We start from the raw sequence: 13,400 nt of genomic DNA, 5'->3' as shown, positions 1-13,400 counted from the left end.
TAAACATGGAAATATCTACACCGCTACCTGCATAAACATGGAAATATCAGCACCGCTATCTGTATGAACATGGAAATATCTACACAGCCATCTGCATGAACATGGAAATATCTACACCGCTATATGTATGAACATGGAAATAGATACACCGCTATCTGTATGAACATGGAAATATCTACACCACTATCTGTATGAACATGGAAATATCTACACCGCTATCTGTATGAACATGGAAATATCTTCACCTCCATCTGTATGAACATGGATATATCTACACAGCCATCTGGATGAACATGGAAATATCTATGCCGCAATCTGTATGAACATGGAAATAGCTACACCTCTATGTGTATGAACATGGAAATATCTACACCGCTATCTGTATGAACATGGAAAGATCTTCACCGCTATCTGTATAAACATGGAAATATCTTCACCGCCATCTGTATGAACATGGATATATCTACACAGCCATCTGGATGAACATGGAAATATCTACACCGCTACCTGAATGAACATGGAAATATCTACACCGCTATCTGTGTAAACATGCATAATTCTTCACCGCTATCTGCATAAACATGGAAATATCTCCACCGCTATCTGTATGAACATGGAAATATCTACACCGCTAACTCCATGAAAATGGAATTATCTACAGAGCTATCTGCATATACATGGAAATATCTATAAAGCTATTTCTTTACACATGGAAATAACTACACCGCTATCTCTATAAACATAGAAATATCTACACCGCCATCTGTATGAACATGGAAATATCTGCACCGCCATCTGCATGAACATATAAATCTCTACACCACCATCTGTATTAAGATGGAGATATCCACACCGCTATCTGTATAAACATGGAAATATCTACACCGCTATCTGTAAAAACATGGAAATATCTACACCGCTATCTGTATGAACATGGAAATATCTACACCGCTACCTATATAAACATGGAAATATCAGCACGGCTATCTGTATGAACATGGAAATATCCACACAGCCTTCTGGATGAACATGGAAATATCTACACCGCTATCGGTATGAACATGGAAATATCTACACCGCTATCTGTATGAACATGGAAATATCTACACCGCTATCTGTGCAAACATTCATACATCTTCACCGCTATCTGTATAAACATGCAAATATCTACACCGCTATCTGTTTGAACATGGAAATATCGACACCGCTATCTGCATGAAAATAGAAATATCTACAGAGCTATCTGCATATACACGGAAATATCTACAAAGCTATTTCTTTACACATGGAAATAACTACACCGCTATCTCTATAAACATGGAAATATCTACACCGCCATCTGTATGAACAAGGAAATATCTGCACTGCCATCTGTATGAACATATAAATATCTACACCGCCATCTGTATTAAGATGGAGATATCTACACCGCTATCTGTATAAACATGGAAATATCTACACCGCTATCTGTATAAACATGGAAATATCTACACCGCCATCTGTATGAACATGGAAATATCTGCACTGCCATCTGTATGAACACATAAATAACTACACCGCCATCTGTATTAAGATGGAGATATCTACACCGCTATCTGTAGAAACATGGAAATATCTACACCGCTATCTGTATAAACATGGAAATATCTACACCGCTATCTGTATAAACGTGGAAATATCTACACGGCTACCTGTATAAACATGGAAATATCAGCACTGCTATCTGTATGAACATGGAAATATCTACACAGCCTTCTGGATGAACATGGAAATATCTACACCGCTATCTGTATGAACATGGAAATATCTACACCGCTATCTGTGCAAACATGCATACATCTTCACCGCTATCTGTATAAACATGGAAATATCTACACCGCTATCTGTATGAACATGGAAATATCTACACCGCTATCTGAACATGGAAATATCGACACCGCTATCTGCATGAAAATGGAAATATCTACACAGCTATCTGCATATACACGGAAATATCTACAAAGCTATTTCTTTACACATGGAAATAACTACACCGCTATCTCTATAAACATGGAAATATCTACACCACCATCTGTATGAACATGGAAATATCTGCACCGCCATCTGTATGAACATATAAATATCTACACCGCCATCTCTATTAAGATGGAGATATCTACACTGCTATCTGTATAAACATGGAAATATCTACACCGCTATCGGTATAAACATGGAAATATCTACACCGCTATCTGTATAAACATGGAAATATCTACACCGCTACCTGTATAAACATGGAAATATCAGTACCGCTATCTGTATGAACATGGAAATATCTACACCGCTATCTGTATGAATATGGAAATATCTACACTGCTATCTGCATGAAAATGGAAATATCTACACAGCTATCTGCATATACATGGAAATATCTACAAAGCTATCTCTTTACACATGGAAATAACTACACCGCTATCTCTATAAACATGGAAATATCTACACCGCTATCTGTATAAACATGGAAATATCTACACCGCTATCTGTATAAACATGGAAATATCTACACCACTATCTGTAAAAACATGGAAATATCTACACCGCTACCTGTATAAACATGGAAATATCAGCACCGCTATCTGTATGAACATGGAAATACCTACACTGCTATCTGTATGAACATGGAAATATCTACACCAATATCTGTATGAACATGGAAATATCTTCACCACCATCTGTATGAACATAGATATATCTACACAGCCATCTGGATGAACATGGAAATATCAGCACCGCTGTCTGTATGAACATGGAAATATCTACACCGCTATCTGAATGAACATGGAAAGATCTACACCGCTATCTGCATGAACATGGAAATATCTTCACTGCCATCTGTATGAACATGGATATATCTACACAGCCATCTGGATGAACACGGAAATATCTACACTGCTACCTGTATAAACATGGAAATATCAGCACCGCTATCTGTATGAACATGGAAATATCTACACCGCTATCTCTGTAAACATGTATACATCTTCACCACTATCTGTTTAAACATGGAAATATCTACACTGCTATCTGTATGAACATGGAAATATCTACACCTCTATCTGTTTGAACATGGAAATATCTACACCTCTATCTGCATGAAAATGGAAATATCTACAAAGCTATCTGCATATACATGGAAATATCTATACAGCTATCTCTTTACACATGGAAATAACTACACCGCTACCTCTATAAACATGGAAATATCTATACCGCCATCTGTATGAACATGGAAATATGTATACCGCTATCTGTATGAACATGGAAATATCTTCACCGCCATCTGTATGAACATGGATATTTCTACACAGCCATCTGGATGAACATGGAAATATCTACACCGCTACCTGAATGAACATGGAAATATCTACACCGCTATCTGTGTAAACATGCATAAATCTTCACCGCTATCTGTATCAACATGGAAATATTTCCACCGCTATCTGTATGAACATGGAAATATCTACACCACTAACTGCATGAAAATGGAAATATCTACAGAGCTATCTGCATATACATGGAAATTTCTACAAAGCTATTTCTTTACACTTGGAAATAACTACACCGCTATCTCTATAAACATAGAAATATCTACACCGCCATCTGTATGAACATGGAAATATCTGCACCGCCATCTGCATGAACATATAAATATCTACACCACCATCTGTATTAAGATGGATATATCCACACCGCTATCTGTATAAACATGGAAATATCTACACCGCTATTTGTATGAACATGGAAATATCCACACAGCCTTCTGGATGAACATGGAAATATCTACACCGCTATCTGTATGAACATGGAAATATCTACACCGCTATCTGTGCAAACATGCATACATCTTCACCGCTATCTGTATAAACATGGAAATATCTACACCGCTATCTGTATGAACATGGAAATATCTACACCGCTATCTGAACATGGAAATATCTACACCGCTATCTGCATGAAAATGGAAATATCTACACAGCTATCTGCATATACACGGAAATATCTACAAAGCTATTTCTTTAAACATGGAAATAACTACACCGCTATCTCTATAAACATGGAAATATCTACACCACCATCTGTATGAACATGGAAATATCTGCACCGCCATCTGTATGAACATATAAATATCTACACCGCCATCTCTATTAAGATGGAGATATCTACAATGCTATCTGTAAAAACATGGAAATATCTACACCGCTATCTGTATAAACATGGAAATATCTACACCGCTATCTGTATAAACATGGAAATATCTACACCGCTTCCTGTATAAACATGGAAATATCAGCACCGCTATCTGTTGAACATGGAAATATCTACACCGCTATCTGTATGAATATGGAAATATCTACACCGCTATCTGCATGAAAATGGAAATATCTACACAGCTATCTGCATATACATGGAAATATCTACAAAGCTATCACTTTACACATGGAAATAACTACACCGCTATCTCTATAAACATAGAAATATCTACACCACTATCTGTATAAACATGGAGATATCTACACCGCTATCTGTATAAACATGGAAATATCTACAACACTATCTGTATAAACATGGAAATATCTACACCGCTACCTGTATAAACATGGAAATATCAGCACCGCTATCTGTATGAACTTGGAAATACCTACACTGCTATCTGTATGAACATGGATATATCTACACCGATATCTGTATGAACATGGAAATATCTTCACCGCCGTCTGTATGAACATGGATATATCTACACAGCCATCTGGATGAACACGGAAATATCTACACCGCTATCTGTATTAGCATGGAAATATCTACACCGCTATCTCTGTAAACATGTATACATCTTCACCACTATCTGTTTAAACATGGAAATATCTACACTGCTATCTGTATGAACATGGAAATATCTACACCGCTATCTGCATGAAAATGGAAATATCTACAAAGCTATCTGCATATACATGGAAATATCTATACAGCTATCTCTTTACACATGGAAATAACTACACCGCTTCCTCTATAAACATGGAAATATCTACACCGCCATCTGTATGAACATGGAAATATCTGCACCACCATCTGTATGATCATATAAATATCTACACCGCCATCTGTATTAAGATGGAGAGACCTACTCCGCTATCTGTATAAACATGGAAATACCTACACCGATATCTGTATAAACATGGAAATATCTAAACCGCTATCTGTATGAACATGGTAATATCTTCACCGCCATCTGTATGAACATGGATTTATCTACACACCCATCTGGATGAACATGGAATTATCTACACCGCTATCTGTATGAACATGGAAATAGCTACACCACCATCTGTATGAACATGGAAATATCTACACCGCTATCTGTATGAACATGGAAATATCTACACCGCTATCTGTATGAACATGGAAATAGCTACACCGCTATCAGTATGAACATGGAAATGTCTACACCACTATCTGTATGAACATGTAAATATCTACACCGCTATCTGCATGAACATGGAAATATCTTCACCGCCATCTGTATGATCATGGATATATCTACACAGCCATCTAGATGAACATGGAAATATCTACACGGCTATCTGTATGAACTTGGAAATATCTACACCACTATCTGTGTTAACATGCATACATCTTCACCGCTATCTGTATAAACATGGAAATATCTACACCGCTATCTGTATGAACATGGAAATATCTACACAGCTATCTGTTTGAACATGGAAATATCTACACCGCTATCTGCATGAAAATGGAAATATCTACACAGCTATCTGCATATACATGGAAATATTTACAAAGCTATTTCTTTACGCATGGAAATATCTACACCGCAGTCTCTATAAACATGGAAATATCTACACCGCCATCTGTATGAACATGGAAATATCTGCACGGCCATCTGTATGAACATATAAATATCTACACCGCCATCAGTATTAATATGGAGATACCTACACCGCTATCTGTATAAACATGAAAATATCTACACCGCTATCTGTATAAACATGGAAATATCTACACCGCTATCTGTATAAACATGTAAATATCTACACCGCTACCTGTATAAACATGGAAATATCAGCACCGCTATCTGTATGAACATGGAAATATCTACACCGCTATCTCTATGAACATGGAAATATCTACACCGCTATCTGTATGAACATGGAAATAGCTACACCGCTATCTGTATGAACATGGAAATATCTACACCACTATCTGTATGAACATGGAAATACCTACACCGCTGTCTGTATGAACATGGAAATATCTACACAGCTATCTGTATGAACATGGAAATATCTACACAGCTATCTCTATGAACATGGAAATATCTTCACCGCCATCTGAATGAACATGGATATATCTACACAGCCATATGGATGAACATGGAAATATCAACACCGCTATCTGTATGAACATGGAAATATCTGCACCGCTAACTGTGTAAACATGCATTCATCTTCACCTCTATCTGTATAAACATGGAAATATCTACACCGCTATCTGTATGAACATGGAAATATCTACACCACTATCTGTATGAACATGGAAATATCTACACCGCTATCTGTATGAACATGGAAATATCTACACCGCTATCTGTATGAACATGGAAATATCTTCACCGCCATCTGTATGAACATGGATATATCTACACAGCCATCTGGATGAACATGGAAATATCTTCACCGCCATCTGTATGAACATGGATATATCTACACAGCCATCTGTATAAACATGGAAATATCTACACTGCTATCTGTATGAACATGGAAATATCTCCACCGCTATCTGTATGAACATGGAAATATCTACACCGCTATCTGTTTGAACATGGAAATATCTACACCGCTATCTGCATGAAAATGGAAATATCTACAGAGCTATCGGCATATACATGGAAATATCTACAAAGATATTTCTTTACACATGGAAATAACTACACCGCTATCTCTATAAACATAGAAATATCTACACCGCCATCTGTATGAACATGGAAATATCTGCACCGCCATCTGTATGAACATATAAATATCTACACCACCATCTGTATTAAGATGGAGATATCTACACCGCTATCTGTATGAACATAGAAATATCTACACCGCTATCTGTATGAACATGGAAATATCTTCACCGCCATCTGTATGAACATGGATATATCTACATAGCCATCTGGATGAACATGGAAAGATCTACACCGCTATCTGTATGAACATGGAAATATCTTCACCGCCATCTGTATGAACATGGATATATCTACACAGACATCTGGATGAACATGGAAATATCTACACCGCTATCTGAATGAACATGGAAATATCTACACCGCTATCTGTGTAAACATGCATACATCTTCACCGCTATCTGTATAAACATGGAAATATCTCCACCGCTATCTGTATGAACATGGAAATATCTACACCGCTATCTGTTTGAACATGGAAATATCTACACCGCTATCTGCATGAAAATGGAAATATCTACAGAGCTATCGGCATATACATGGAAATATCTACAAAGCTATTTCTTTACACATGGAAATAACTACACCGCTATCTCTATAAACGTAGAAATATCTACACCGCCATCTGTATGAACATGGAAATACCTGCACCGCCATCTGTATGAACATATAAATATCTACACCACCATCTGTATTAAGATGGAGATATCTACACCGCTATCTGTATAAACATGGAAATATCTACACCGCTATCTGTATAAACATGGAAATATCTACACCGCTATCTGTATGAACATGGAAATATCTACACCGCTACCTGTATAAACATGGAAATACCAGCACCGCTATCTGTACGAACATGGAAATATCTACACAGCCTTCAGGATGAACATGGAAATATCTACACCGCTATCTGTATTAATATGGAAATATCTACACCGCTATCTGTATGAACATGGAAATATCTACACCGCTATCTGTATGAACATGGAAATATCTACACCGCTATCTGTATGAACATGGAAATATCTACACCGCTATCTGTGCAAACATGCATACATCTTCACCGCTATCTGTATAAACATGGAAATATCAACACCGCTATCTGTATGAACATGGAAATATCTACAGCGCTATCTGTTTAAACATGGAAATATCTACACCGCTATCTGCATGAAAATGGAAATATCTACACTGCTATCTGCATATACACGGAAATATCTACAAAGCTATTTCTTTACACATGGAAATAAATACACCGCTATCTCTATTAACATGGAAATATCTACACCGCCATCTGTATGAACATGGAAATATCTGCACCGCCATCTGTATGAACATATAAATATCTACACCGCCATCTGTATTAAGATGGAGATATCTACACCGCTATCTGTATAAACATGGAAATATCTACACCGCTATCTGTATAAACATGGAAATATCTACACCGCTATCTGTACAAACATGGAAATATCTACACCGCTACCTGTATAAACATGGAAATATCAGAACCGCAATCTGTATGAACATGGAAATATCTACACCGCTATCTGTATGAACATGGAAATATCTACACCACTATCTGTATGAACATGGAAATAGCTACACAGCCATCTGGATGAATATAGAAATATCTACACCGCTATCTGTATGAACATGGAAATATCTACACGGCTCTCTGTATGAACATGGAAATATCTACACCGCTCTCTGTTTGAACATGGAAATATCTACACCGCTATCTGCATGAAAATGGAAATAACTACACAGCTATCTGCATACACATGGAAATATCTACGCAGCTATCTCTTTACACATGGAAATAACTACACCGCTATCTGTATGAACATGGAAATATCTACACCGCCATCTGTATGAACATGGAAGTATCTGCACCGCCATCTGTATGAACATATAAATATCTACACCGCCATCTGTATGAACATGGAAATATCTACAACGCTACCTTTATGAACATGGATATATCTACACAGCTATCTGGATGAACATGGAAATATCTACACCGTTCTCTGCATGAACATGGAAATATCTACACCGCTATCTGTGTAAACATGCATACATCTTCACCGTAATCTGTATAAGCATGGAATTATCTACACCGCTATCTGAATGAACGTGGAAATATCTACACTGCTATCTGTTTGAACATGGAAATATGTAAACAGCTATCAGCATGAAAATGGAAATATCTACACAGCTATCTGCATATGCATGGAAATATTTACACAGCTATATCTTTACACATGGAAATAGCTACACCGCTATCTGTATGAACATGGAAATGTCTACACCGCCATGTGTATGAACATGGAAATATCTGCACCGCCATCTGTAAGAACAAATAAATATCTACACCGGCATCTGTATTAAGATGTAGATATCTACACCGCTATCTGTATAAACATGGAAATATCTACACCGCTATCTGTATAAACATGGAAATATCTACACCGCTATCTGTATAAACATGGAAATATCTACACCGCTATCTGTATAAACATGGAAATATCAGCACCGCTATCTGCATGAACTTGGAAATATCAGCCCCTCTATCTGTATGAACATGGAAATATCTACACCGCTATCTCTATGAACATGGAAATAACTACACCGCTATCTGTATGAACATGGAAATATCTTCACCGCCATCTGTATGAACATGGATATATCTACACAGCCATCTGGATGAACATGGAAATATCTACACCGCTATCTGTATGAACATGGAAATATCTACACCGCTATCTGTGTAAACATGCATACATCTTCACCGCTATCTGTATAAACATGGAAATATCTACACTGCTATCTGTTTGAACATGGAAATATCTACACCGCTATCTGTTTGAACATGGAAATATCTACACCGCTATCTGCATGAAAATGGAAATATCTACAGAGCTATCGGCATATACATGGAAATATCTACAAAGCTATTTCTTTACACATGGAAATAACTACACCGCTATCTCTATAAACATAGAAATATCTACACCGCCATCTGTATGAACATGGAAATATCTGCACCGCCATCTGTATGAACATATAAATATCTTCACCACCATCTGTATTAAGATGGAGATATCTACACCGCTATCTGTATGAACATAGAAATATCTACACCGCTATCTGTATGAACATGGAAATATCTTCACCGCCATCTGTATGAACATGGATATATCTACATAGCCATCTGGATGAACATGGAAATATCTACACCGCTATCTGGATGAGCATGGAAATATCTACACCACTCTCTGTGTAAACATGCATACATCTTCACCGCTATCTGTATAAACATGGAAATATCTACACCGCTATCTGTATGAACATGGAAATATCTACACCGCTATCTGTTTGAAAATGAAAAAATCTACACCGCTATCTGCATGTAAATGGAAATATCTACACAGCTATCTGCATTTACATGGAAATATCTACAAAGCTATTTCTTTACACATGGAAATAACTACACCGCTATCTCTATTAACATGGAAATATCTACACCGCCATCTGTATGAACATGGAAATATCTGCACTACCATCTGTATGAACATATAAATATCTACACTGCCATCTGTATTAAGATGGAGATATCTACACAGCTATCTGCATAAACATGGAAATATCTACACCGCTATCCATATAAACATGGAAATATCTACTCCGCTATCTGTATAAACATGGAAATATCTACACCGCTACCGGTATAAACATGGAAATATCAGCACCGCTATCTGTATGAACATGGGAATATCTACACAGCCATCTCGATGAACATGGAAATATCTACACCGCTATCTGTATGAACATGGGAATAACTACACCGCTATCTGTATAAACATGGAAATATCTACACCACTATCTGTATGAACATGGAAATATCTACACCGCTATCTGTATAAACATGGAAATATCTTCACCGCCATCTGTATGAACATGGATATATCTACACAGCCATCTGGATGAACATGGAAATATCTACACCGCAATCTGTATGAACTTGGAAATAGCTACACCTCTATCTGTATGAACATGGAAATATCTACACCGCTATCTGTATGAACATGGAAAGATCTACACCGCTATCTGTATGAACATGGAAATATCTTCACCGCCATCTGTAAGAACATGGATATATCTACATAGCCATCTGGATGAACATGGAAATATCTACACCGCTATCTGAATGAACATGGAAATATCTACACAGCTATCTGTGTAAACATGCATACATCTTCACCGCTATCTGTATAAACATGGAAATATCTCCACCGCTATCTGTATGAACATGGAAATATCTACACCGCTATCTGTTTGAACATGGAAATATCTACACCGCTATCTGCATGAAAATGGAAATATCTACAGAGCTATCGGCATATACATGGAAATATCTACAAAGCTATTTCTTTACACATGGAAATAACTACACCGCTATCTCTATAAACGTAGAAATATCTACACCGCCATCTGTATGAACATGGAAATATATGCCCCGCCATCTGTATGAACATATAAATATCTAAACCGCCATCTGTATTAAGATGGAGATATCTACACCGCAATCTGTATAAAAACATGGAAATATCTCCACCGCTATCTGTATGAACATGGAAATATCTCCACCGCTATCTGTATGAACATGGAAATATATACACCGCTATCTGTATGAACATGGAAATATCTTCACCGCCATCTGTATGAACATGGATATATCTACATAGCCATCTGGATGAACATGGAAATATCTACACCGCTATCTGGATGAGCATGGAAATATCTACACCACTCTCTGTGTAAACATGCATACATCTTCACCGCTATCTGTATAAACATGGAAATATCAACACCGCTATCTGTATGAACATGGAAATATCTACACCGCTATCTGTTTGAACATGGAAATATCTACACCGCTATCTGCATGTAAATGGAAATATCTACACAGCTATCTGCATATACATGGAAATATCTACAAAGCTATTTCTTTACACATGGAAATAACTACACCGCTATCTCTATTAACATGGAAATATCTACACCGCCATCTGTATGAACATGGAAATATCTGCACCGCCATCTGTATGAACATATAAATATCTACACTGCCATCTGTATTAAGATGGAGATATCTACACAGCTATCTGCATAAACATGGAAATATCTACACCGCTATCCATATAAACATGGAAATATCTACTCCGCTATCTGTATAAACATAGAAATATCTACACCGCTACCGGTATAAACATGGAAATATCAACACCGCTATCTGTATGAACATGGGAATATCTACACAGCCATCTCGATGAACATGGAAATATCTACACCGCTATCTGTATGAACATGGAAATAACTACACCGCTATCTGTATGAACATGGAAATATCTACACCACTATCTGTATGAACATGGAAATATCTACACCGCTATCTGTATGAACATGGAAATATCTTCACCGCCATCTGTATGAACATGGATATATCTACACAGCCATCTGGATGAACATGGAAATATCTACACCGCTATCTGAATGAACATGGAAATATCTACACCGCTATCTGTGTAAACATGCATACATCTTCACCGCTATCTGTATAAACATGGAAATATCTCCACCGCTATCTGTATGAACATGGAAATATCTACACCGCTATCTGTTTGAACATGGAAATATCTACACCGCTATCTGCATGAAAATGGAAATATCTACAGAGCTATCGGCATATACATGGAAATATCTACAAAGCTATTTCTTTACACATGGAAATAACTACACCGCTATCTCTATAAACGTAGAAATATCTACACCGCCATCTGTATGAACATGGAAATACCTGCACCGCCATCTGTATGAACATATAAATATCTACACCACCATCTGTATTAAGTTGGAGATATCTACACCGCTATCTGTATAAACATGGAAATATCTAAACCGCTATCTGTATAAACATGGAAATATCTTCACCGCTATCTGTATGAACATGGAAATATCTACACCGCTACCTGTATAAACTTGGAAATACCAGCACCGCTATCTCTATTAACATGGAAATATCTACACCGCCATCTGTATGAACATGGAAATATCTGCACCGCCATCTGTATGAACATATAAATATCTACACTGCCATCTGTATTAAGATGGAGATATCTACACAGCTATCTGCATAAACATGGAAATATCTACACCGCTATCCATATAAACATGGAAATATCTACTCCGCTATCTGTATAAACATAGAAATATCTACACCGCTACCGGTATAAACATGGAAATATCAACACCGCTATCTGTATGAACATGGGAATATCTACACAGCCATCTCGATGAACATGGAAATATCTACACCGCTATCTGT

This window comes from Gorilla gorilla, chromosome X, assembly GCF_029281585.2.
Source record: "Gorilla gorilla gorilla isolate KB3781 chromosome X, NHGRI_mGorGor1-v2.1_pri, whole genome shotgun sequence".
Classification (NCBI taxonomy): Eukaryota; Metazoa; Chordata; class Mammalia; order Primates; family Hominidae; genus Gorilla; species Gorilla gorilla.
The sequence above is the reverse complement of the archived record's forward strand: the minus strand, read 5'-3'. Positions refer to the sequence as shown.